The sequence below is a fragment of the Dermacentor albipictus genome, chromosome 6 (genome assembly GCF_038994185.2).
Source record: "Dermacentor albipictus isolate Rhodes 1998 colony chromosome 6, USDA_Dalb.pri_finalv2, whole genome shotgun sequence".
Taxonomy (NCBI): Eukaryota; Metazoa; Arthropoda; class Arachnida; order Ixodida; family Ixodidae; genus Dermacentor; species Dermacentor albipictus.
In genome coordinates, this window is record NC_091826.1 from 98329961 (window position 1) to 98355066 (window position 25106).

Sequence of the window (25106 nt, forward strand, 5' to 3'; positions counted from 1 at the left end):
TATCATCCCCTTCGACGCGCACCGTTGCCATCTTCCAGCTCTAACCCGAAAAGAGGCGGGGCTCCAGCCACCGGGGCTCCAGCCACCAGCTTCGTTGGGTTAGGCTTAGCGGCCGTGTCGGCGTGGCGCTATATAAAGTGGTCGATGTGCCGAAAATAAACGGTCCACCTACTTGAGAATGATATCAGGGTGGTCCGTGGAACTTGCACTTCCTTCTCGATAATAAGGCGTCGGTGAATTCTTCGAATGTACGCCAAGAATCATTCAAAATCTGCGGAGCCGACGCGACACAGATCCGCACTTTGCGTCTTCTTCTTCTTCCTCCGAGAGCGGGCCGCAAGGTGGAGAAAAGTAATGAATAAAGGGAAAATCAGACATCCACCCGTTCGTAGCAATTGCTACAAAGGAAACCCATACGGATTCCTCGAAATAAAGGCCTCAAAGTTGAAGAAAAATTTGTCCTGGTTGGGGACTCAAACCCGGGACCACCGTTTTTCCGGGGCAGCCGCTCTACCATCTGAGCTAATCAGGCGGCTAGCAGATGGCAGGGCGAAGTCGAATTTGTCAACACAAAGCAAAGGCAAGAGTTTGACGAAGTAGTTCTGCGGAAACCCGCAAGGTGGAGAGACGTAATGAATAAAGGGAAAATCCTGGTTAGCTCAGATCGTAGACCGGCTGCCCCGGAAAGGCAGTGGTCCCGGGTTCAAGTCCGGGACCAGGACGAATTTTTCATCAACTATGAGGCCTTTCTTTCGAGGAATCCGTATGGGTTTCCTTTGTAGCAATTGCTACGAACGGGTGGATGTCTGATTTTCCCTGTGCTTCAAATGTGCTTCATCCAAAGTACGTTATCGCGACCATGCTGCTCTGTCGCACCTAGGCTCCCTGCGCTTGAGCGGAAGTTGTATTTTCTTCTATACGTTTGTTCAGGCTGTCATTAAACAGTTGGTAGTTTGGCACTTCACTGTCTTCCTTTCTTCTATCCCTTTTCAAGAAATGTATTTTGCGCCACAATGTATACCTAAGAAATCTAAGCACCAACTTGCCCAAGAAGAAGTCCTTTTAGAACATCTACACAGAGTGTTTTGACTAATGTCATACCAAGTGAGCACACTACAAACCTTGCGTGCATCGTTTTCATGACACTTTCGATGACCATATTTCGTTTTCAGTGACTTTATCAACTAAGTATCTAGCGGCAGCTTGAACATAGGCACTCATAAGAACTCGCACCAGGCTTGGTCGAATACGTCCAGCACTGCATCACTGAGGAGTGAACCATGCTGTAAGAGTTGGCAACTAAATTGCCACCTTGAGATTGAAACTTTTCAACCTTACAATCAAGGCTTCAATTGCCCAGCCAGCGAGCTGCAGCATAGGTGTGAACTATAGTCATCTGATGTCACATTCTATGTCATAGCGATAGCAGCTGATCTCTCTAGTGGCGGCCCTCAAGGCCAACAGGCATCCCTTTCTGTGCACGTGCTTGTGTAGGACTACGCAGATGGTGCCAGTTTGTTCTTCAGCATTAACACTATGTTCACGCTGTATCGGGAACACATTTTCTTACTCAGTGCAATAGCCCTTGAACCTACATAATTGCCACCAACCTTTCCTTTGCCATGTCATTTGCTTCTGCCTTGATGTCATGGAGCAACTTCAGCTAGCTGAAGCATTGATGTTGTTTGAGTACCCACACAGCCTTGCAGTTTTCGAACCTGAACGTTGCTTCATTAAAAGCTGACATGATTTGGTCTCAGCAGACAGATCAGAGTTAAAAAAGAACAATCATAAACTTCTTTCAAAGTCATTCTAACCTCGTCAATAATCCCGGGCCTTTTGATGTGTTATTCAACATTGTCCAAAGCAAGTTGGCTCTTAAAAATCAAAATAACGACTTTGTGAGGGCAGCTACTGGGCTACCTGTCTTTTCAGCGAGCCTGAAATGTCTCCCAACCATCAAAGCAAGAGCGAAAAAAAAACGACAATGAAAAGTGTGGCAGACAAAATGTTCATGTAAATGCATATGTTTATGGACAGTTACACTAACTGAAAAAGATAGTGGCTTCCCAGTACAGTCTTGATGTACGTTGTTGTTTCGGTCACAAACAAACAGGCAGTTGCCCAGTCCTGCACAAGCACAGTGTAAAGATGCTTATAAATTAAAATTTGTTGTGTGTGCATGTGGTGCAGTGTACCACATTTCATTTTCCTGAGGCTGCAGTACACTGGGAAGACTGGTTGCTACTTCAATAGGAAGCCCTTACAGTATTGCAGCCCTTTGTTCAGATCTTGCTGCAGATTGTATCAAATGCGAATGCAAACTGTTTTGCAGGACACGTCAGTTCAGTTCAAGCAATTAGACCGAGTAACCCAAGAAATACTTCAAGCCTCCTAAACGTTTTAATACAGTCCCTAGTTTAGTACAGGTTTTCACCTGATGTTTTGGCTTCTGCGGTATAATGCTGTGTATAAGGCTTGCTAGGTACTAGTGGTTTGATGTGCACACTCTCTTGTGTTACTATAATTACAACTTGTAACAAAGATTTTCCTTCCTCACAAATGTTTGGACACAGTGCCTGTGAGCTCATCTTTTAACCTGTTTTTCATTCGATCTGTGCATTTACATCGAACGTAAACTACAAAATATCAGTACTGAGAATCGCAAAAGAACACACCTGCGTAACGATTCTGCCGAGATCGTTGGAGTGGTCAGTCACAGGATGCAACACCGGTAGAAAGGCATCCTGAGGTAAAGCAAAATAAAAATCGTTGTAAGATGCGGATCAAAAATTTTATTCTGTGAGGCTTTTGGCATGTATACTAATTACTACATTTGTATGTAAAATAGTTTTGCATAATAGCTGAGCAAGGTTAACGTCTCGCCCTGTGACTGTCAGCCAGTGCTACTCATGGCAATGGTGACAAATATGGCACATCCTTTCAAATGGAAGTTTTGTGCTTTACATGCATTGAACTTAGGTTCACATAATACATGACACCTGTGGTTAGAAGGATGTGTTGCATGCCACACCAACGCCACAAGTGGCACTGCCAGCACTTCCAGGGCCAGACTTAGTACATAAACAATACAAATGTGCAACAAAGTGAACAGGTGGATAGCTGCTGTTATAACTCAAAGATTGCATGCACCATGCAGATGTGAATGCAGCTGCCATCAGGATAGAGTTGCCCTTTGGTGCACTTCATTTCTCTTCCTCTTTTGTCTTCATTGCATGCTGGTGCCATATGGTAATAATGAACAAAAATTAAGCACCTCAGTTCCCATTCTTGTTTTGCTACATGCTGTAAAGTCATCCAAATGCGCTTAAGACTCTTAAGGATGTACTTTAGCCATTTTGTCTTGACAATATTGGTACTGAGCACAATGCATCATGCAAGAAACTTGCATATACCGGGCCCCGCTATAGACACTGCGACCTCTGCAGTTTCTACACAATCTGGCATAATGTGCTCAAGCTGCCTGTAAACACTGGGGGGTGTCTATGATACATTAAGAAGCTCAGCAAACATGAGAAGGGCCTAAAATGAAGGTCAGAGAAGCAAAGCAAATTTTTAACCATTCCTCTCTATGTTGCTATGAATGTGAAGGTGCCAGCAAATGATGTATTTGAACTACGTTTTTAATGGTGCAATACTAGAGAGCACATTTTTGCAATAATAATGTGACAGAGAAGAATGACAGAAACTAACTTAATGAATATTTTTCTAAACTTGCATGAGGGTTTCGTCATTATGCTGATGCACACACCTGCATATCTCTACTGTGAAGTCTTGTTTCGGTTTCCTATTTTATTTTCACATAGTAATTTACATCATACACTTGTCCTGAAATACATCACGTTTGGCTCCTTCAGTATTTTTTTTTTCTTACTGGAACACACATGCCTATACAGGGCACACACTCAAATACATGCAAAGCTGCCACGGGACTGGCCATTTGAGGTCGACATGTTTGTACAGCGCAAAAGACGAGGACTGAAGGAAGAACACAACACAGGTGCTGTCACACACACACTCAAGGCACTCTGCGGGATTCTCAGGCTTTTTTCATGCTCCTACAAACACCGTTATGCTACACGTTATGTAGCACATATTGAGCCACAGAAAGCTGTACTGGAAAATGTTCATGTTGCACTACAATTTTATAATTGAGACTTTTTATCTAATTATAATATCTGAGTTGATTATTTGATTAAGAATAATTAGGTAATTAGGCAAAATGCAGAAAATCTAAGTATTTCCAAGAGACAGGAAATAACGTTACCTAGGCTCTGTGCAGCTAGGTGGCATATGCATATTTTTTTTAAGTTTGCTAAAGTTACGTGGGATAATCTTGCATACGTCCCATGGAACAGGTGTCACACCAATCACTCTAAGTGATGCCGCTAAACTAGCCATTGCACTTAAAACATATAGGGTAATAAAAGTAAACTCTAGGTAAGAGCATACCAAGACCTCTATTGCTGAAAAGGGAAACTGATGGGAGGCGACTGATCTCCGGTTATGAAGCTGCTTCATCCTCACAGCTGGCAACGAAACGACCGCAACCACAGTCCTGAAATAAAAGAGAAAAAGTTGACACTACAATGATCACATAGAACACGAAAAAGCTGGTCGCCAGTTTATCTTAGAGAGCATCTGCTACTACATTAGGTTTTGTATATTGGTCAGCTTATTGTTAAACTAAGCTTGCCAAAATTTTATACCTTAATGGCTTTGCTCTTTACAAACTAAAACCTTTGCCTAACTCATACACTTATGCACTACTTAAGCTATGAGATGTTTACTGATCCCTTACAATGAATGGCTTCTAAGACAAATTATTTCACACAAAAGGATGCATAACTTATGAGTGTTACTGACATTGAATACCAAAGTAACTACCTTTTTATAATAGAAGATGGCAGACTTCAAGCACATTTTTCTCACAGATACAGGTTGATCGGTCTGCCTTTTTTTCACCAGCAGTAGAAATTTTGTTATTAATAATCGTGCAATATAGGATGATGCTATGATGTGTGATATGATCCTGAGTTGAAAAGCGCCACTTTTTTGTGTGAATTTGGCACCTAGAATTCAAAACTCAATATCTGTACCCAATACGCAACAGCACAGCAGCAAAGTAATTAAACATTAAAGAAGTCCAGGTATCCAGTGCACAGCGCCAGCTGTTGAATAACAACACTGCACAAGCATCGACTGTATAGATGTAGCGTAGTATGTGCACGGCAGGCGTAGTGGCGGCCTCCAGCAAAGAACACAGCCATGGAGCGGCGCGCCCGTATGAGCCATCGCCGGCAATTCTATCGCGTAAATTTAGCACACGCATCGTTTTCTGGCCGCCGAGGTGCCGGCGCCACTGGTACTCACCTGCTCCGGCCGCCGAGGTTCAAGTGACGGCGTATCCAGTAATCTGAATCAAAGAAGGACACTGTTACCGCCAAGCAGTACGCTAACTATAAACTATAAAGCGTTTCTTATACTCTGACCGGCAGTTCATGCGGCGTTGACCCGTAGTGCCGTTGGAAGCTCACCACACGCTTTTAATACCACAAACGCGCCGCCGACATTTCACGCCCGTAGATCAAAGTCGACGGGCGCAGGGTCTACATGCTACACGCCGCAGTCGCACACTCCCTGCACAATCAGCGGCGTGAGCGCGAAGAGACACAGACGATAGCACGGCGCGTACTGGCAAATCTGCACAATGCGCGCTTAGTGAGCGACCTACTGCACACAATCGCACGAGCTAGGGGACTGGCGCCGCGTACGTGCCAGCTAGCAGATACCGCGCACAAAGAAGCGCCGCCGGTTCTCGCTCAAATGATCGCTGTACAAACACTCACACACGCGCACCGCAGTAAACCCTTAACGAGCCGCCACATTTTCAGGCCGTGGTTAAGCGGCGAAGCTTAGCTCACCTTGCACTGCACATAACTATTATGGTAGTGGCTTGCGCTTCGGGGAACATGTCGAATGTTCACATCCACCCTATTAAAGACGCGGCACAGTCCCTCATCATGTAAAATTCTAATGTTTAAGTAAACTCGCTTGACCCTAAACACTCAAGTCACCTCGATTACGACAAAGCTCGAAGAAACACAGTGATCGTGCAATATGGTTCTAGACGGCCAACTGTCGCGCCATGTTGTACTGAGACCTTCAATAAGTCATATCAGCGCGTCTCTTCACTTAGAACATATGCACACTCAGAGAACGTGTAATAATCGTTCAAAGTCACTTACCGTTGAGTCTTGGGGGTTCAATGCTGTGAGAAACAACAACGACGGTAGAAGAATGCGCCGCCGCTGACAATGGCTGCCCCTTTGAGGCTTTCAACGCCCGCGCGCGCGCCATGCGCGCGCTCCGAAGGCTTGTGCTCCTCCGCGCGTAGTTCCGACCGCTCCGACTTTCGGCGTCCTGTGTGCAGCGCCAAGGCGCGGCTACTCCGAACAGAAAAACAGCGCCGACACACATTGCGCGGGATATTTCGAATGTGACTGCAGAAATAATCCTACTGAAATTGTCGCTGCGGCTGCCTGCCTTGTTGGTCACGGCTGAGTTATTCTTTTCTCTATTTGGCTCGTCTCAGATATGGGTATATTTCAACACTCCCACTTTCCCGTACTCCACCGTTATTCCTTGAAAACCCCCATTTTACAACCGAAGTGGCCCTTCAAATGGGGCCGGAAGTATAATAATGGTTCTAGCTTATTTTACTTCTTCTCGTGGTAGTAGTCATTTTAGGCTAGAGGGGGAAAATGGCATATCAACTGTTAAAACGCCCATATGGGCTCATTCGTATTTACAGTGTGGGTCCCAGAGGACTGGAAAACGGCCTCTGTTGTCCTTATCCCGAAATCAGGTAAAACGCTCACACCTGAGAATCTTAGACCAATCTCGCTCACGTCCTTTGTGGGCAAGGTGGCTGAGCACGTCTTCCATGAGAGAGTAACGGGATACATCGAGGAACGAGAACTGTTCCCGCATAACATCGTAGGCTTCAGGCGCTCTCTATCCGCGCAGCATATCATGCTTCTCATCAAAAGGCAGATCATCGAAGTGAACACCAGGGAGGTCAGAGGGATTTTAGCGTTAGATCTTGCCAAAGCCTTTAACACCATCACACACAGATTCATTCTGGAATCTATCTCGCACCTAAACTTAGGGAAACGCTTTCACGCTTACGTCAGCTCTTTCTTAAGGGACCGTAAAGCCACTATTAAAATCGGTCAACTAAGATCCGAGGAGTTCAAGTTAGGGGCTAAGGGCACTCCGCAGGGTGCAGTGATATCACCCCTTCTTTTCAATATAGCGATGAAAGGCCTCTCGGAAAAACTGGCTAGGGTCGAGGGCGCGAATCATGCGCTCTATGCGGACGACATCAGCGTTTGGACCGGTGGGCGGTCCAAGGGGGCCGTGAAGCGTGCCCTTCAGGAGGCCTTGGATATTACGGAAGAGTACTTAACAGGGACGGGCCTCGGTCTATCACCTTCAAAGTCAGAACTCCTGCTTTATAGACCGAATCGCAGGAGCAAGAGGCACTCTACCCCTCTCGAACAGATTCCTATTAACCTATACGCTGAATCTGGTCAGATGTTCCCTAGAGTCGAATCGGTCAGGATTCTAGGTCTCATCCTAAATGCAAAGGGAAGCAGCAATCAAACTGTTGTCCGCGTCAAGGCAAAAACGGAAAACATGCTCCGATTAATCACAAGAGTCTCGAACCGCAGAGGCGGCCTCAGTGAGAGCATTCTCCTTAGGCTGTATCATGCCTTCCTCATGAGTCACATAAACTACGTAGCATCGGCGCTCAACTGGTCCCGCTCGGAGGAGGCCAAAATTGATGCACTGATGAGAAAAAGCATTAAACACATACTTGGAATTCCCACTAGCACCAGCATGGAGAAGCTCCTACAATTAGGGGTTCACAATACCCCGACGGAGATAATCGAGGCTTAATGAACGGCACAAACCGTCCGCCTCTGGTCTTCGAAGGCAGGCAGAAGCATATTATAGTCCGCAGGTCTAGCTCCCTTGGCGGTCGACGAGAATGGCATCATGCTCTCTCACACCGTTAGGGCAACCTTTCAAGTTAGCCCTTTCCCTCGGAATGCACACCCCCAATATTATGCAGCTAGACGCAAGGCACGAGCACGCTCTCTCATTGACTTTGCGCGCAAAAGCCTGCAATTAACTACCTATGTAGATGCTGCCCAGTATGGGCGCACAGATTCATTTGTAGCTGTTGTAGGTGATCCTCACGAAAAAATTCTCAATGCAGCTTCGGTAAGACACACCACGGTAGCGGCGGCTGAACAAGCTACCATCGCGCTTGCTATGAATGACCCCTCGCAGCCTTACATCTACACTGACTCTAGATAAGCCATACGAGCCTTTCTATCTGGCCTAATCTCGAAAGAGGCGGCGGCTATAATCAAGCAAAGACCGCCTGATGCTATTCACACTATCGCGTGGTTCCCGGCGCACATGGGAACCAATGTACATCCCAGCAAACCCAACCCGAATGAGCTAGTTCATGAGCAGGCGCGAGGTCGAACTTTCCGCAATTGTCCTGATACACTAAGCAGTCGGGATTGTAAGCATAACTCTGATCCTCTACTCTCTTTTAATGAAATAGTTAAACACTATCAGCTTGGGGGCAGGCAATTCCCGCTGCCACACCCACAGCTAACTAGACCTCAATCTTCCACATTGAGAATGTTACAAACGGGACCTTTTTCTTCGAGAGGAAAGTTTAGCCGCTTTGCTCCGGACATCGACCCACACTGCCCCGAGTGCAGTGAAGAGTACTACTCGTTAGAACACATGCTCTGGCAATGCTCTGCGTTACAAAACGCATCCTTTATTCAACAAGAGGACTGGGAAGAGGCCCTTAAAAGCGGCGATCCCTAGGACCAACTAAGGGCTGTCCAAAGGGCCCGGGAACGGGCGGAGGACCATGGTCTTCCGGCCCCAACGTGGGTGCGGCCCGCAACTACGACTTAGTAGTTCCTTAGGACCTTAATAAAGTTTGTTGACTGACTGACTGATTCTTGATGCGACAGCGTCGAATGTCCATTGAGCGAAAAAGTTGATGGCATCTGTAGCAGCGAAACGGGACCACTCCAGACCTTGCCTCGCGTTTGCTGGCTCGGGACTCAATGAAGCACGGTAGGCGAAATGGGACACCTGCTGCGACAATAGCATGCTGCATGTTGCGGGTGCGCAGAGGGAATAGCCACGACGCCACGTCATCAGCGCACCTCGAAGGAGCAAACACCGTGACGCGATGTTTCAGTTACATGTGGCGCCCTTCATTTCTCAGTAATATCCTCCACATGATCCAGTCTTCAGACAATATGCTGAAGAAGAAACGGCAAAAACTGTACAAAGAATTTACCGGCACCAACCTAATCACAAGGCTCGATAACATACCCTGCAGTAAAACTAGAAAGCATTACTCTCCGCGCAAAACATGAAGGACCGCTAAGCAACGGTAAATTCCGCATTAATGAGGTCACATTAACGACTCAACAGAAATCCTTAGGTGTCCTTGGATTTCTCGCAACTATCGGCCTATATCTATCCTGTGCATTGCATCAAAAGTGTTTAAAACTCCGCTGCATTCGGTGATTCACGTTAGATCTACCAACATTATAATCGAACAGGATGGCTTAGCATCACTACAACAGCAAACATGGGTATATTTGAGACCCACGTTTGCAGCGTGGTACATGGTCGCGGGAATAAGACGCTTCTTACATTGACCTAACTGAAACAGTTGGTGTAGTTTGCAATGAGCTCCTCATTACAAACCATCTCTCAAAAGGACGTATTTTTTCGTCACTGTCCTGTTGCCTGTTTACCTGACCAATCGATCGTGCTTCGTCTGCATAAATAAACAAAGCTCTCATTGCTAACATGTCGCTAGGACAATTCTAGAATGATCCGTTCTTGGTCCTCTTTTCTTACTAATGTTCGTAAATGTAACTTTGGCAGTCATTGGCCACTGCAGAATTCGTTACCTATGCTGGCAATACTGTCTATATAAACAAATATGGCTACGACATAAAGGTGCACGGCGACTTTTTGTCGTAGCGTTGAGTGTGCTTTTCTGAACTTTCTCGTTTGCGACATAGGCTCGAGCTCTTTCGTCGAAGTGGAAAGGGTCTTTTCGGCCGATTACCTTATGATCGGCCTCTCAGATTTCTGCGACGAAGCCCTGGAAGTAACTGCGCTGTCCGTGCAAAAGTCTGGCCTGCCTAGAGCTGCATGGGTCTTCTTTAAAGGCTTTAAAGCGAACCGTAAGGTAAAGAAGGGAAGTGTATGTGCGTTCCGAGCCTCCGAAAGGTGCAGCCACTCTTTGGTGGCGTTGCTCCACTGCTACGGGACGATACTTTCGATTTTCATATAAGAAACTTGGTATTGCGATTTGTCGTGCAATATATCACATAGCATAGCAAAATACAGAGGCTGCAGCGCACATGTCGTGTCATGAGGAGCTAAATGCGAATATTATGCAGTGAAAGAACGAGGCTAAAAACTGCTAAATTGTAGCGCTATTTTTGGTCATAGCGTCATGGGATTAAAACAAACGGCAGGTCAGTTTCTGCCTCTGGTGCTCACAGTACGCGAAGCCCAAGGTTGGGTCCAGGCATAGGAACACAGTAGACACCCACTGTCCGTGGGAATTCTCAAAGCCCGGGGAAACGTGAGAAGCAAATAACCAGTTGAACCAAGCTGCGTTTCTTCCAAAATGTTTCTGAAGATTTGCGAGGCTTTTCCTATGAGCAGCCTCACCTATATTAGAGACTCAAATCATTCCCAGTTGAAAAACACAACAGGAAATTTTACCAGTCTGTTGTATTTTGGGACGTTGTTTCTGTAGTTCTGTTGTCTGTAGTTCTGTTGTCTGTAGTTCTGTTGCCTGTAGTTCTGTTGCCTGTAGTTCTGTTGCCTGTAGTTCTGTTGCCTGTAGTTCTGTTGCCTGTAGTTCTGTTGCCTGTAGTTCTGTTGCCTGTAGTTCTGTTGTCTGTAGTGTGACGTCCTGTAGTAGAAAGTGCTGTAGTTCTTGATCGATATTTAATTAAAAATTGACAGAGACGTCCGTAAGATTATGTAAATTTGTTAGCACAAAAAAGAAAAACATAAAAGTAAAAAAAAATTAAAAAAAACGTTCTTGCCTAGGATTCGAACATGCGACCTCTCGATTCCTAGCCCGGCATCTTACCACTGCACCACCCCTCACATGGTCTTCGACTGTACGTTTTGGCCATGTGAATAGTACGACGTGCTGATGCGCTGATGTTTACATTTGCATTTTGAGAGCCAAGATCCGCTATCACTCCACCGCGTCAAGTGCCGCATCTCTAGAAGAGCAAGAGTACCATCGACAAGTACATCGTGCAGTCCTAGAACATCGATTTTGATGTACGATATCCATATTAAATAAGAAATTCAGAAATAGACAACGTTGACTTTTAGGGTTATTACTGCTAGTTTCGACAGTTGTCTCTCGTTCTTTACACTTTTGAGCGCGCATATAATTCGTGTGTTCAATGCAAAATAGCTACATAAACATTCGTGGATGAGAGTTCTTTCTGACAGCATACTGACTTCTCACGGCAGCACTGTATCAGATTAATGAGACCCGAGCGAGACAGCTTTTCACGCAAATTTGTGGAACAACCGAAATCTTCTTTTCCGCTTCGCATAGGCTTGTGAAATATTCCTGGGAAATTAACTAATGTGTCAGTGTAACAGCACATGTAAGTCCACAGGCCTGTGTGCCACATCTTACCAAAAAAAAAAAACGGATACGCAGCCATTCCCGCAGATGGTATGATTTTGATCAACGGCCGATTTAGAGGAGGCCGGTAGGGCGTTGCTGGTGCCGCGTCGTCACTGCACAATTATAACTATTCGCCACGTCGACTTTAATACCAGTGTCGGTGCCATCGGTGTCAGCATTGCCGGCTTCAGAGAAGTGCGATTGAATACCGCGCAGGAGAAAAGTACAGTGTACACTACCGATGCAAAAACATACAATTTTAAAGGACCGCGACGGGAAGCGCTTCTGTTGCGACTTCGGAACTCTTGGCCGTCGCGACCGAATGTTTCTGCTGCGACGTCAGTCAGAATTGGTGTCGTAACGTCGGAGTCGCTGTCAGGATATAAAGCTGTTGTTCCGACTTCAGACCTCTTGTTGTCGCGACAGAATGCTTCTGTTGCGAAATCAGAATTTCTGTCGTAACGTCAGAAATGTCTCCCAATTAAGAAATGTCAACAACTTCTGTCGTACAACAGAATTTCTGTAGTTGCGACAGGAATTCCTTTTGTCTTTTTCAACCGGGCACTACAGAAGCTTGTCGCATCACACAATTTCAGTGCACTTCTGTTGTCATCATTGGGTATATGTTGCGGCGATAGGTTTCCGTTGTGGAACAGTTCTCTGTAGTACAACAGAAGTTTGTCCATTACTTCAGGAACACTTCTGTTATGACAACTGGGGGCCTGTTGCAATGATAGGTTTCTGTCGTACAACAACATTTTTCTGTAGTACAACAGAAGTTGGTCGCATTACATCAGAAACACTTCTGTTGTGACATTTGGGGGCCTGTTGCCACAATAGGTTTCTGTAGTATTTCAACAGCTCTCTGTAGCACTACAGAAGTTTTTCGGGTTACTTCAGGAGTATTTCTGTTGGGACAACAGGGTGCCTGTAGTGATGACAATTTTTTCTGTAGTACTACAAAAATCTGTTGTAGAGCTTCAGCTTTCTGTTGTAACAACAGACATACGACAGACTGTACTTCTGTAGTAGCAACAAAATGTCTGTTGTACATCAGAAAAGTCTGTCGCTCCATCAGGAATCTGTAGTTACTACAGAAAAATTCTGTTGTATAACAGAATTTTCTGTAGTACTACAAAAATCTGTTGTAGAGCTTCAGCTTTCTGTTGTAACAACAGACATACGACAGACTGTACTTCTGTAGTAGCAACAACAAATGTCTGTTGTACATCAGAAAAGTCTGTCGCTCCATCAGGAACCTGTAGTTACTACAGAAAAATCCTGTTGTACAACATAAATTTCTGTAGTTGCGACAGGAATTCCTGTTGTCTTTTTCAACTGGGTTTGTAAATAAATTTAGCTCTGTGCACAGAGTTGGAAAGCATCATAGAGGGGCTGGGAACAGGTACTAAACGCTAAATCGCGAATGACCTCTTCTTGGAGTTGCTTATAAATTTCTTGGGAACAAAGAAACTCAAAACTCACCATACTGAACGAGAAAACGGCATATTCTGTTTCCAATCAGAAGTGTAAGTCGCGGCGCGGCTTCACATGTGTCATGATGAACATACGGCCTTGCGAATTAGTTATCGTTCCTGCTATCGGTGCCTGGAGACAAAGGTACAATACTAAGCATATTGCTGCTGCCTTAGACATTAAAGTAACACTAATGCAGGGAAATAAAATGAAGCTTAAACATACATCAATAAGGTATTAAAGTGCCTGCCTAAACACAGTACACTCTGGGAGCTGAAAGGACGGCGACATAGTGAAACTATATAAAAAGAAAGCAGTGGTCTACTCTACGGAAATAAAGAAATCTTTCCAAATGAAATGTTGCGAGCAAACCATCGCAGTAACGCTCACCTCCTCTGAACGCGTAAGATTCTTTTCCATGTCAGTCTCGGACGCCCATCGTCTGCTTCTTTAGAGAAACGATGAAATTATATGTTGCTGTCTTTACACCGCTGTGGCACGCACAGAGGTGCAGAGCAAATTGATTTCGACATCCGCCTTCTTTTCCTTTCTTTCTCGCGCGTTTGCGTGGCGGCATCACCGCGAGTCGAGAACTACGACGCAACGTTGCAGCGCTCGCTATAATAGAAGTACATTAGGCTGAAGCAAGATCGACTCTACTGAACACTCTGCTGCCACGCCAGGAACTGGTGCAAAGATGATGATGATGATGTGTGGTGTTTTGTGGCGCAAGGGCCAGGTTTGGCCAAAGAGCGCCATGACAAATAGTGGTGTTAACGATGTAGTATGGAAGATGTGACTTGGCTGTAAAGTGGCCTAAAAATAGTCACTGTGAAGTACGTAAAATCTATGTGCTATAAAATTATGGCGATGACTAATGACGACGACTGTGAAGATTAAAATCCATCGTAAAAGAATGATGCATTGTTTAAAATATGCGAGACGTTAAATTGCTTACAGCACTACTGCCTCGCCAGAGCCCTTGAACCACAAGGGCCTAGAGGCATGTGCTATTCAAAATAATTATCGCAGCGGCATCCCTCTGAAGAGAGGAACCGCTACGAACGTGTGGGGCTAATAATATGCAACACAACATCTTTCAAAAAACCTAAGATGGCGTTGGTGTCAAAGAGTGGTTCTGGGCCAAGTAACATAACAGGATGAAGGGGGATGTGGTGCCTGTAGGCTAAGAAAAAGTGTTTTTTTCTTTCGGGTTCGGCTTTCCGACACTCCAGTAGGACGTGGAGGACGGTCAGCCTCTCCCCGCACCTACCACAGGTTGGAGGCTCGTTTCCCGTGAGTAAGAAGTTATTTGTGCCAAAAGTGTGTCCTATTCTTAGACGGCAGAATAGGACATCTGTCCGGCGGGATTTTGTTACAGGAGGCCAGAAACCTAATTGTGGCTTTATTACATGCAGTTTATTATTTGTTTCCATGTCCCACGAGCGTTGCCAGTAGTTCCGCAGTTTTCTGCGCAAGTAGGGCCTCAGATCTGTGACAGGGACTGCTGCGGTAGGATTTATAGAATACGATGCAATTGATGTGGCCATCTGGTCCGCCAGAACATTGCCTTCGATGCCCCTATGACCGGGCACCCAGCATATGATGACATGCTGGTTACATATATACGTTTTACATAGGACGAAATAGAGTTCGTTGATGACTGGGTTTTTGTGCTTAGAAAATGACATTAAGGCCTTCACAGCACTTAGGGAGTCCGTATATATAACTGATTTCTCGAGCTTTGATTTCTTTATATACTTTACAGCCGACAGCAGTGCGTAGGCCTCAGCCGTAAAGATGCTTGTTTCCGGATGCAGTACATCGGATTCCGAGAAGGATGGGCCGACGGCTGCATATGACACGCCCTCGCGTGACTTCGATGCGTCTGTGTAGAACTCCGCGCAGGAGTGTTTATATTGGAGTTCCCGGAAATGCATTTGTATTTCAATCTCTGGAGCGTGTTTTGTGACTTGCATGAAAGATATATCGCATTGTATCATCTGCCACTCCCAAGGAGGTAGCAGCTTAGCTGGAGGCATTAGGTGAAGCTCGAGGAGTGGAACATGCATTTCATGACTAAGCTCCCTCACACGCAGCGAGAAAGGCTGTCTTATGGAGGGACGATTATGAAAGAGTGTAGCATATGTCATGTCATTAACGGTATTATAACACGGATGTTGAGGATTAGAGTGCACTTTCAGAAAATATGTGTGGCTGATGTACGTTCTCTGGAGATGAAGTGACCACTCGTTCGATTCTGCGTATAAACTTTCAACGGGACTTGTCCTGAAAGCGCCAGTGGCCAGTCGGATTCCTAGATGGTGCACTGGGTCTAGCATCTTTAGTGCGCTCGGGTCGGCAGAGTGATAAATCACGGCACCATAGTCTAGTCGCGATCGAATGAGGCTTTTATATAGATTCATTAAACACTTTCTGTCACTACCCCAGGTAGTCTGGGATAGAAGTTTCATTATATTCATTGTTTTCAGACATTTTTCTCGAAGATGTCTAATGTGGGAGACGAAAGTGAGTCTGTAGTCAAGTATGATACCTAGGAATTTGTGCTCTTTGCTGATAGGTACTCGTTGTCCACACAGTTCTAAGGAAGGATCCGGAACCAGGCCTCTCTTTCTTGTAAAAAGAACGCAAGAGCTTTTGTTAGGATTGATCTTAAATCCATTCTTGTCTGCCCACACTGAGACTTTGTTCAGGCCATGCTGTACCTGTCTCTCGCAGACTGCGTGGTTACAAGATTTGAAAGCTATTTGAATGTCGTCCACGTAGACAGAGTAAAAGATGGCGGGTGGTAATGAAGCACGAAGCGTGTTCATCTTCACTATAAAGAGCGTGCAGCTGAGCACGCCTCCTTGGGCTACACCCGTTTCTTGCGTAAAAGGGCGTGAATGTGCATTGCCGACTTTTACGCGGAAGGTACGATTTGACAGATAGCTTTCTATTATATTATGCATATTACCGTGGATGCCCATTTCTGACAAGTCTCTTAAGATTCCGTAACGCCACGTCGTATCGTACGCCTTCTCCATATGGAGGAATATGGATAAGAAGAATTGTTTGTGTACAAATGCGTCCCGGATATTTGCTTCTACACGTACAAGGTGGTCAGTTGTGAAGCGTCCTTCTCGGAAGCCGCACTGATAAGGATCAAGAATTTTGCTCTGTTCAAGGAAAAAGATGAGTCGCCGATTTATCATTTTTTCGAACACCTTACAAATGCAACTTGTGAGGGCTATCGGGCGGTAACTTGCCACTGAGGAAGGGTCCTTGCCTTGTTTCAAAACAGGGATCACAATGGCTTCCTTCCATGCAGCTGGAAGGTACCCTGCATCCCAAATGGTGTTGAAAAGTGTGAGTAGTGTAACCTGCGTGTCATTGTGTAAGTGTTTGAGCATTTCATACATGATTCTATCAGATCCTGGTGCGGAGCTGTTGCATGCGCTCAAGGCAGCTCTCAATTCAGCAATAGAAAAAGGACGGTTGTAAGGCTCATTCTCTCGACCTTTTCTTGTTAATGGCTTCCGTTCTTCTGTTTGTTTGTATTTGAGGAAGGATTGTGTATAATTTGTTTGACTTGAAACGCTCTCAAAATATTCCCTAAGTGAGTCTGCCTGGTCTTGCAGTGTATCGCCCTGTGTGTTTACCAGGGGGAGTGAATGTGTTTCCCGCCCTCTAATCCTATTAACTCTGTTCCAGGCTTTGGCCTCATCCCTAAACGAGTTAATACTCGATAAGAACTTGTGCCAGCTTTCTCTTCTGGCCTGTCGGCGGGTTCGCCTGCCTTTCGATTTAGTTTTCGTAAAGTTCATAAGATTCTCTGCAGTGGGAGAAGCGCGTAGCAACCCCCACGCCTTGTTCTGATTCTTACGGGCGATCCTACATTCGCTGTTTCACCACGGTACACGTCGTTTGCATGCCAGACCACTCGCTTCGGATATGCATTTTGATGCGGCATCTATTATGAATAATGTAAGATACTCCACAGCAGCATCAATTTCTAGAGAAGACATGTCGGCCCATGAGATGTTAGTGAGAGTTCGAAATTTCTCCCAGTCAGCTGTGTCTATCTTCCACCTAGGAGCTTGCGGAGGATATTCGTTTTCTTTAGCTGTTCTTATCAGTATAGGGAAGTGGTCGCTCCCGTAATGATTGTTCGTGACCTCCCATTCGAGTTCGGGCAGTATGGACGGGGAAACTATGGTAAGATCTATTGAAGAAAAGGTTCTGTTTGCTAGGGAGTAATACGTGGGTTCCTTCTTATTGAGCAAGCACGCACCTGAAGAAAAAAGGAACTGTTCAACAAGACGACCTCGCGCGTCTGTACGAGTGTCGCCCCACAGGGAGCTGTGCGCATTGAAATCGCCAAGAACAACATAGGGTTCTGGCAACCCGTCTATAAATGACTGAAATTCATGTTTGTTTAATTTGTAGTGTGGGGGTACGTAGATCGAGCAAATGGTGACGAGTTTATCGAGAAGAACAGCTCGAACCGCCACTGGCTCAAGGGGGGTTTGTAGCTGTAAACGCTGACAGGAAATACTTTTACGAATACAAATGGCAATGCCGCCTGACATACGACAGCATCATCGCGATCTTTGCGGAACTTGACATACTGTCGGAGAAAGTTTGTGTGTTGTGGGTTTAAATGTGTTTCCTGTAGACACAGCACTTTTGGATTGTGTTTTTGTATAAGCTCTTGCACGTCATCAAGGTTCCTAAAAAGACTTCTGACGTTCCATTGAATAATTTGTATCGCCATTTTGAAGGTAAATAAGTGCTTTGTGTATGGAAACGGAGGTGATGCCTTAAGTTACAGAGCTCTTTCGAGGCCCTGTAACGGGCGTTCTACTCTTTCTGGAGCGTTCGAGGGAGCCTCGCCGCTCCTTAGGCGCTGGGTGCGCCTTGAGGATAGTTGTAGTGTCCATTGCCTCTTGTGAGGCGCCGGACACGTGCTCTTGCGAGCGAGAATTTACCAGCGAGGGCCCTGCCTTGGAGGGCAAGACCCCTGCACCCACCAGCCCGGAGGTCGATGGGGCTCCGTGGGGGATTTGGCTGCGCTGGCTGTTGCCAGCGCTGGAAGGGGCCGCGGAGGTTGGGGCAGCCTCAGCTGCGCCCACCTTCAGGGTCGGTGGCCCCGTCTGGTGGGTTGACGGAGCAGGGCTAGCTGCAACCGCAGCGGGGGCAGATGGCGTGACTGCCGACTCGCTGGTTGTGGGTCGGACAGCCGCCGGTGGCCGTTGTGTCGCTGCCCCCTGACGCGTCACATCGGCAAAACTTTTCTTGGGCAGGTATGAAACCCGCCTGCGTGCCTTTTTGAAGGATATATTCTCTTTTACTTTGATCGTTACAATTTCTTTTTCCTTCTTCCATGAGGGGCATGACCGCGAGTACGCGGCGTGATCCCCGTCACAGTTTACACAGTGCAAAGCGTTCTCACAAGCTTCAGAGGTGTTCTTGGGCACTACATTTAGCACAAGTCTGGCGGCCTCGGCAGCTCTGCGAGCTGTGGCCGAAGCGCTGGCATTTGAAACAACGGAGTGGGTTTGGCACGTATGGCCTAACACGGAGCTTGATGTACCCGGCCTCGATTGACTCGGGCAAGATACTTGATCCAAAAGTAATTATAAGGTGCTTCGTCTGAATCTCTTTACCGTCCCGCCTCATCTTAATTCTTCTGACGTTGATCACATTTTGTTCGCTGAAGCCCTCCAGGAGCTCCGCCTCAGTCAGGTCAATCAAATCATCATCTGACACAACACCACGGGTGGTGTTCATTGTACGGTGCGGGGTTACTGTTATGGGAGTCTCCCCAAATGACAATAGTTGCGGTAGTTTCTCATATTGTTTTAAATCGCGAAGCTACAAGAGAAGATCGCCGCTTGTCATCCTCGATACCTTATAACCTGGTCCAAAAACATCAGTCAGGGACTTTGAAACAAGGAATGGTGAAATGTTTCGCACGGGTTTGTTTGGCTGTTCAGAATGAACAACGTGAAAGCGGGGAAAGTTCTGAGTTTGGCGTCCAAAAAACTTAAAGACATCTTCGGTGCGCCCTCGTTTCTGAGGGCGATCAACAAGGGAAGGGAAAGAAGTTTCCATGAAGAAATATACACATTCGGCAACAGCGCCGACCACCCACCACGGAGCCCAACGAGGGGACGCGGCAGAGCTTGCATACAAGACTGCACGACGCCAGTCGTACGCCGTCACTATAACCGAATATGGTGTACCCAAGGTTGGATTGCCACACAGGGTTAACCCTCGCCGCCAGGAGAAAGGAAGTAAACAGAAGAGAAAAGGAGACAGGAAAGGTCAAAAAGTGAGAGATAAAGACGGAGATTGAAGGAGGGAGAGACAGGAAAAATCGACTGCCGATTTCCCCCGGGTGGGTCAGTCCAGGGGTGCCGTCTACGTGAAGCAGAGGCCAAAGAGGTGTGTTGCCTACGCCGGGGGGCCTTAAAGGTCCGAACACCCGGCATCGGCTCAACCCCCAGGATCCCCCTTTCCCCGGACACGGCTAAGCCGCGCACGGCTACACGCGGGAGGGTCCGACCCTCGTGTGCTCGGGTCCGTGGTGTCGCAACACACCAAACGCCTGCTAACGCAGACGCCCCTGCGGGGCTGGTGCAAAGAGGGTAAGTACTAATAAATGGTTCCAAATCTATGGTATTAAGTTACGCGCGGATAACCCACCATGTGCGATTATCATACATATTTTGGTGAGCTCTAATGCCGAGGTTGGATGAAAGTAAAAATCGTCGCGTACACTTGAAGAAAACGCTGAACTTCTCTTCACAAGCTAAGCAAGCGAAGCCGCGCGCCCTTAACGCTATACATAGTGCAGCACAGTTTAGGCATCCTCCATCGAGAGACAGTTGCTAAGTTGCACTTTACCTATACATGTCACAACGTCACCTCAGAATTTCACTCGGCCTTCATGCGACATTTGTTCGCGCGCGTCTGGCGTTGGCGGTCACGTAATCTCAAGTTCCCGAGGCGCGGTACGAAAAAAAAGTGTGGGGTTTTACTTGCCAAAACTACTGTCTGATTATGAGGCACGCCGCAGTGGAGGACTTCGGAAATTTCGACCACCCGTGGTTCTTTAACGTGCACCTAAATCTAAGTACACGGGTGCTTTGGCATTTCGCCCCCATGGAAATGCGGCCGCCGTGCCCCGGACTCGGGCTCGTGCTCAGCAGCCTAACGCCATAGCCACTGAGCAACCATGGCGGGTGAGTGGTACCATGCCTTCGATTGCGTTACTGCAGCAAGTCATTTGATCTACAAGAGATCGTTGCCAGAGCGCCCGTGACACCGATAAAGCTACGAACCTTACTTCGTGTAGTTGTCTTTCTGAGAATGCCGCCACTGCTCCGCGTTTTTGGGTAACTGCGAATTTTTTTCTCTTAGAGCGAATATCCTTATCCATTTGCGCTCTTGAAATTGAGGGCGCTATGCCCAGTTGAGGGCACTACGGACAGTTGGCGACGCCGATGCATTGCTCTCTGTGCGAACTGCACCGCTTGCGCTCATAACCAGGCTATTATGGCCGTACCTTCCTGGGATTTATTTATAAGTCATTAGAGACAAAGTAATATCCACCGGGATTGTTCCTGCAATTTGTGAAATTATTTACTGCTAATATTTTAAAACATCGAAATAAGAAAAGTGGCGATTTAACGAAGTTTTTGCTGTAAATACAACTTTGTTATGTCGAGGTTCGACTACGTATTCCGAGGGGTGAACCTAAATGAGATGCTTGGGTGTGTAAAACGTGCCGAAGTAACAAGACCCTAAACACAGGCACAGAGACTGATCTTGAAGCAAGCAGTGTTTCAGAGTCAGCACCCTTGGACGAACTAAATGAAATCAGAAAAAATGTGTTTGCACTGTTAGCCGGCTCTGCGAAAGAAGGTCGATTCTCTACTATTGCAGCAGGAATAGTTCAGGCTTTATCGAAGTCGCGGAACTCGAAGGACCGGTGTCCTTCTTGGGCGAAAAGTACGATTATATTTTGAAACAGCAGCATGAAATTCTTGAATGTCAAATGTCTGAGTGTGCTGAAGTGCAAGCTCCGAAAAGAATTGTGATAATCCGGACAGGAGTAATGCAAAATCCAGAAGAAATTCAAGATATGTTGAGCAGTAAAGCAGATGAAAGAATCTTGACATTCAGGGTTTACAGCTGAAAAGCAACCAAAGCTTAACACAAATAATTATGCAAATGCAACAAAACAGGAACTTTCTGGGTTTTTATCTGACGACATTGTGGTCACTCAGTGCCTGAAAGTGAATATCAGTTGTACACCTGTGGTGCTGGTGCGCTTCACATCCGTAACTCGGAAAAAGAAATAGTTTCAAGCGCGTGTGGAAAGCTGAAGCAACTACGTGAAAATGTGTCATTTGTAAAGACCTACGTGAACGATAACTTAACCAAAGGTAAGCGTCACCCCTTCTGGACAGCCAGAACGACGGCAAAGGAGAAACAGCGTCTGCTGCTCGAGTCTAAACAAGAAGGCGTGGAAAACATTGTTCAGCCAACATCACTTTTTTTCTTTCATCGAAAAAACAGAGTTCATTTCATCTAAAACGAATTTCGATGCAATTCTTGTCAAAGCTTTAGCGTTGTAAGCATTATTATTCTATGCGTCCTTAAATACTAGGAACAGTTTATTTCAGGCTGCGTCTGCAGCTGTCTTTGTAGACGTTGTTGTAATAACAGTAATCAATGCTTCCTAGGCTTGCCTTGATATTTCAGGTCGCATGGCTTTTTAGCAAATTTTGTTACACGAAGTGGGCATCGTGCAGAGGTATTGTACAGTTCCCCCTGGCTTAAAAGGACCCAAAGCTGAGCTAGTTGGTAAGGATTCAATATGCAAAAGAGACGTGAGGCGTACAGACGGGACACAAGGGTAGAGAAGCGGACAAAATGACGCCGACTATCAACTGAAGGCAGCACTGAAGCGTAAAAAGAAAGAAGACACGAAACTCATCTGCGCAAGCTCAGGAATCGTATCACCACGTGTCAGTAGGGTATACGTGCCGGTCTACGTAAGAGATAACTATTAGGGCATCGCTACCTTCATGACTACCTGATTTTTTGCAATAGGGAATGATTCGATTTCGCTGCTACCTCAGTAAGTGAGCAATTTAAACATTATGGAGGAGGATTAACATTTACCAAGGAATTTCCTCAGCGACGCGTAAGTCATTTTCTTGACATTTCATTGGTCTTCGAACAAGATTGCGTTTGTTAGCAGTACTTCCCAAGATCTTCGAAGCCGTTGCTAAACTTTCAATCCAAGCATTCCAACGTAGTAAAAAAAGGAATTGCCATGTCGTGCCTTAACTGAGCGCCAGTTTTAATGGGCAGATCAGCCGCCTATCAGAAGCAGGTTATCCTAATGTAGCTGCGGACACTGTGGCTGAGCGCCTAAAGAAGTCGCTTTCGAGGGGGACGGCCGTAATTTCTGATAGAAGTAATAGCAGAAGAAGAGCAGTGGCTATTCCGTACATTCATTCAGCGCCGCACAAGCTTTAAAAATCTGCAAGTAGATCTGATGTTATAGTTGCTTTTAGTGCTCCCAATGAGCTAGGTAAGATATGCGCTGCCGTGCGGAGGAAAAAGGAGCACGTGAAAGGCAAACAAAGAACACATATTTGTTCAGCGAAGCACAATAAAAACAACAGGTTCACTGACTGTCGTACGGGTGTGGGTTATAAAATTCCCCTTAGCTGTGGCCAGTTCTACGTAGGGCAAACGGGGCGGTGTATCAATCAGAGGCTAATGGAACATAAAAGGTCGCTAACCGTTGGATCGCCTTCTAATTTTTCCCTACATTGCCAATATTGTAACTGCATGCCAGAGTTAGATGAATGCGCGATATTGTACAGGCATAAGAATGAAGATACGCGTCTTATAGTAGAGGCATGGCATATCTATAATGGTAGAAGTGCGTGCGTGAGTCAGCCTTCGATTACTTTACACAAGGAAGAGATTAAGTGCCTTAACAGTTATCTCTCACGTAAACCGGCACGTGTACCCCACTGAACCTGGTGATACCATTGCTGAGCTTGCGCGGATGAGTTTGTGTCTTCTTTCTTTTTTCGCCTCAGTGCTCCCTTCAGTTGATAGTCGGCATCCGTGTTGTCTACTTCTCTACTCTTGTGTCCTGTCGGCACGCCTCACGTCCTTTTTGCATAATGAGTTCCTTCCGGTATTGCGTTTTTTGTACATGCCGAATTTATGGCGGTGAAAGGTTGTAAGATATCATTTTGTATGCACATCTTAACCCTCCATGGACCACCCTCATGCAGCCTTTCAAGTTGTCTTGCAGAGGCTGATAATAAATGTGGCTATGGGTCTCAGTAGACCAATTTTGTTCGATCAGCGACATTATTACCAGCATTTTACGCCCCGAAACGGTGTGTGTGATTATATTTCTAGGCTGACATTTGTGGTCTGAATGGTGCAATTGGAGCTCCAACTAGAGTGGAATTAGTTAATAATTGCGTAGTGCAGTCCTGCTTAGGACACAGTTCGGGCACAGCACCCAACTATTCAGTTAGGTCATGTAGTATTCGACGAAGCTTAGTTGACAACTACCTTGTAGCATGCCGTCTTGTATTACAGGACGCGTCTGGAACGCTGTCGGTCGGAACTACATCTGGCCAGCACAAATACCTTGTCCCTGTAATAAGCAATCTAAGCTTGAGAGTCTTATAATTTCGTTTGACTGGGCAACCTTAAGCAAAGAGCACTCCCCAGGCGAAGTGTATAAAAGGTTCTCTACAAAACTGCAACATTTCGAATTACGTTGCACGCGGGTAGTAGCTGCACCGATCAGTAAGGGTCACTGCTAGATGAACACGGAAATGATTGCTGCGAATTTGATTTGAGATACTTTATGGAAACTTCAAAATATGCTACAACCAAGCACTAAGATTAGATTATAAGTCGCCTAGAAATAGGGTTGTTGCTCTTCTGCGGGGCGCGAACCACACTCATTTTTAACTTATTCTAGTAATCTTAAAATAGTTTATGCCAAGCTAGGTCTTTCATAAATCATCGCAGAGGATTGAGTTTTCCATAACGGTCTCTTTTCGATTCTTTTTAGCAACATCCCACAGTAGTAGCTTATGCTTTCAAGAAGCACTTTGTAAGAGCGTCCCTCCCAAAGGGATTTCTCTCTATTCCCAAACACTCAGTCGTTAACGAAATCCATATCTTCATGAGGTTTTCTTCAGAGAATTTCGAAATGTCATCTGCAAGAAATGTTTTCCAGTTTGCGTCCTAACTAGCCTCCGTGATATAAAGGAATACTATCATTACACATCATCCGAAAGAATCTGGATGCGGCGTCCGGTATTATTCTGGAATACCTCAAGACTACAACTGTCATACCATTACGCAAGTAAGGGAAGACGGGTATGGTCGAGAAATTTTGACCAATTTCTGTCTTCCAAATTATTGCACAGCTCATAGAAAAATATATCTTCCCAACTATGTCTCATTTTGTAACAAATTTCCCATCCTGACTGATCAACAGTTTGGTTTTGTTTGGGGGCGTCATACTGTTGCACAGCTTCAGGAATTTTCAGACGAGCTATTCTCGGCATTCGATCAGAAAATTTTCACATGTGTTTTCTTAGGTGTGGCGAAATACTTTGGCCGCCTGAAGCCCAAAGTGTTGTTAAGTGAACTATTTCTTGAGGTTTCTGGGCCTTTTAACAACATTCTTGAATATTACTTCAACATCCGATTTCAACGGGTCCTTACCGATGACGAGGACATT

The 25106-nt window shown here is 45.8% G+C and overlaps 1 protein-coding gene and 1 long non-coding RNA gene across 4 annotated transcripts in view; both read right to left on the bottom strand.

Moving 5' to 3' along the window:
- Positions 1-25106, bottom strand: part of LOC139047078 (calcium-activated chloride channel regulator 1-like) — a 189937-nt gene that overhangs the window by 155589 nt on the left and 9242 nt on the right. The window lies entirely within an intron of this gene.
- On the bottom strand, positions 2495-6321 carry LOC139046982 (uncharacterized). 3 transcript variants are annotated; one of them, XR_011507022.1, is made up of 4 exons: positions 6270-6321; positions 5395-5437; positions 4474-4579; positions 2495-2747 (listed from the first exon to the last, which is right to left on the bottom strand). It is a non-coding gene; the product is annotated as an uncharacterized lncRNA (long non-coding RNA). The 3 variants fall into 3 exon arrangements; XR_011507021.1 differs by lacking the exon at positions 6270-6321 and adding an exon at positions 5514-5604; XR_011507020.1 differs by lacking the exon at positions 6270-6321 and having other exon boundaries at positions 2499-2747; positions 5395-5621.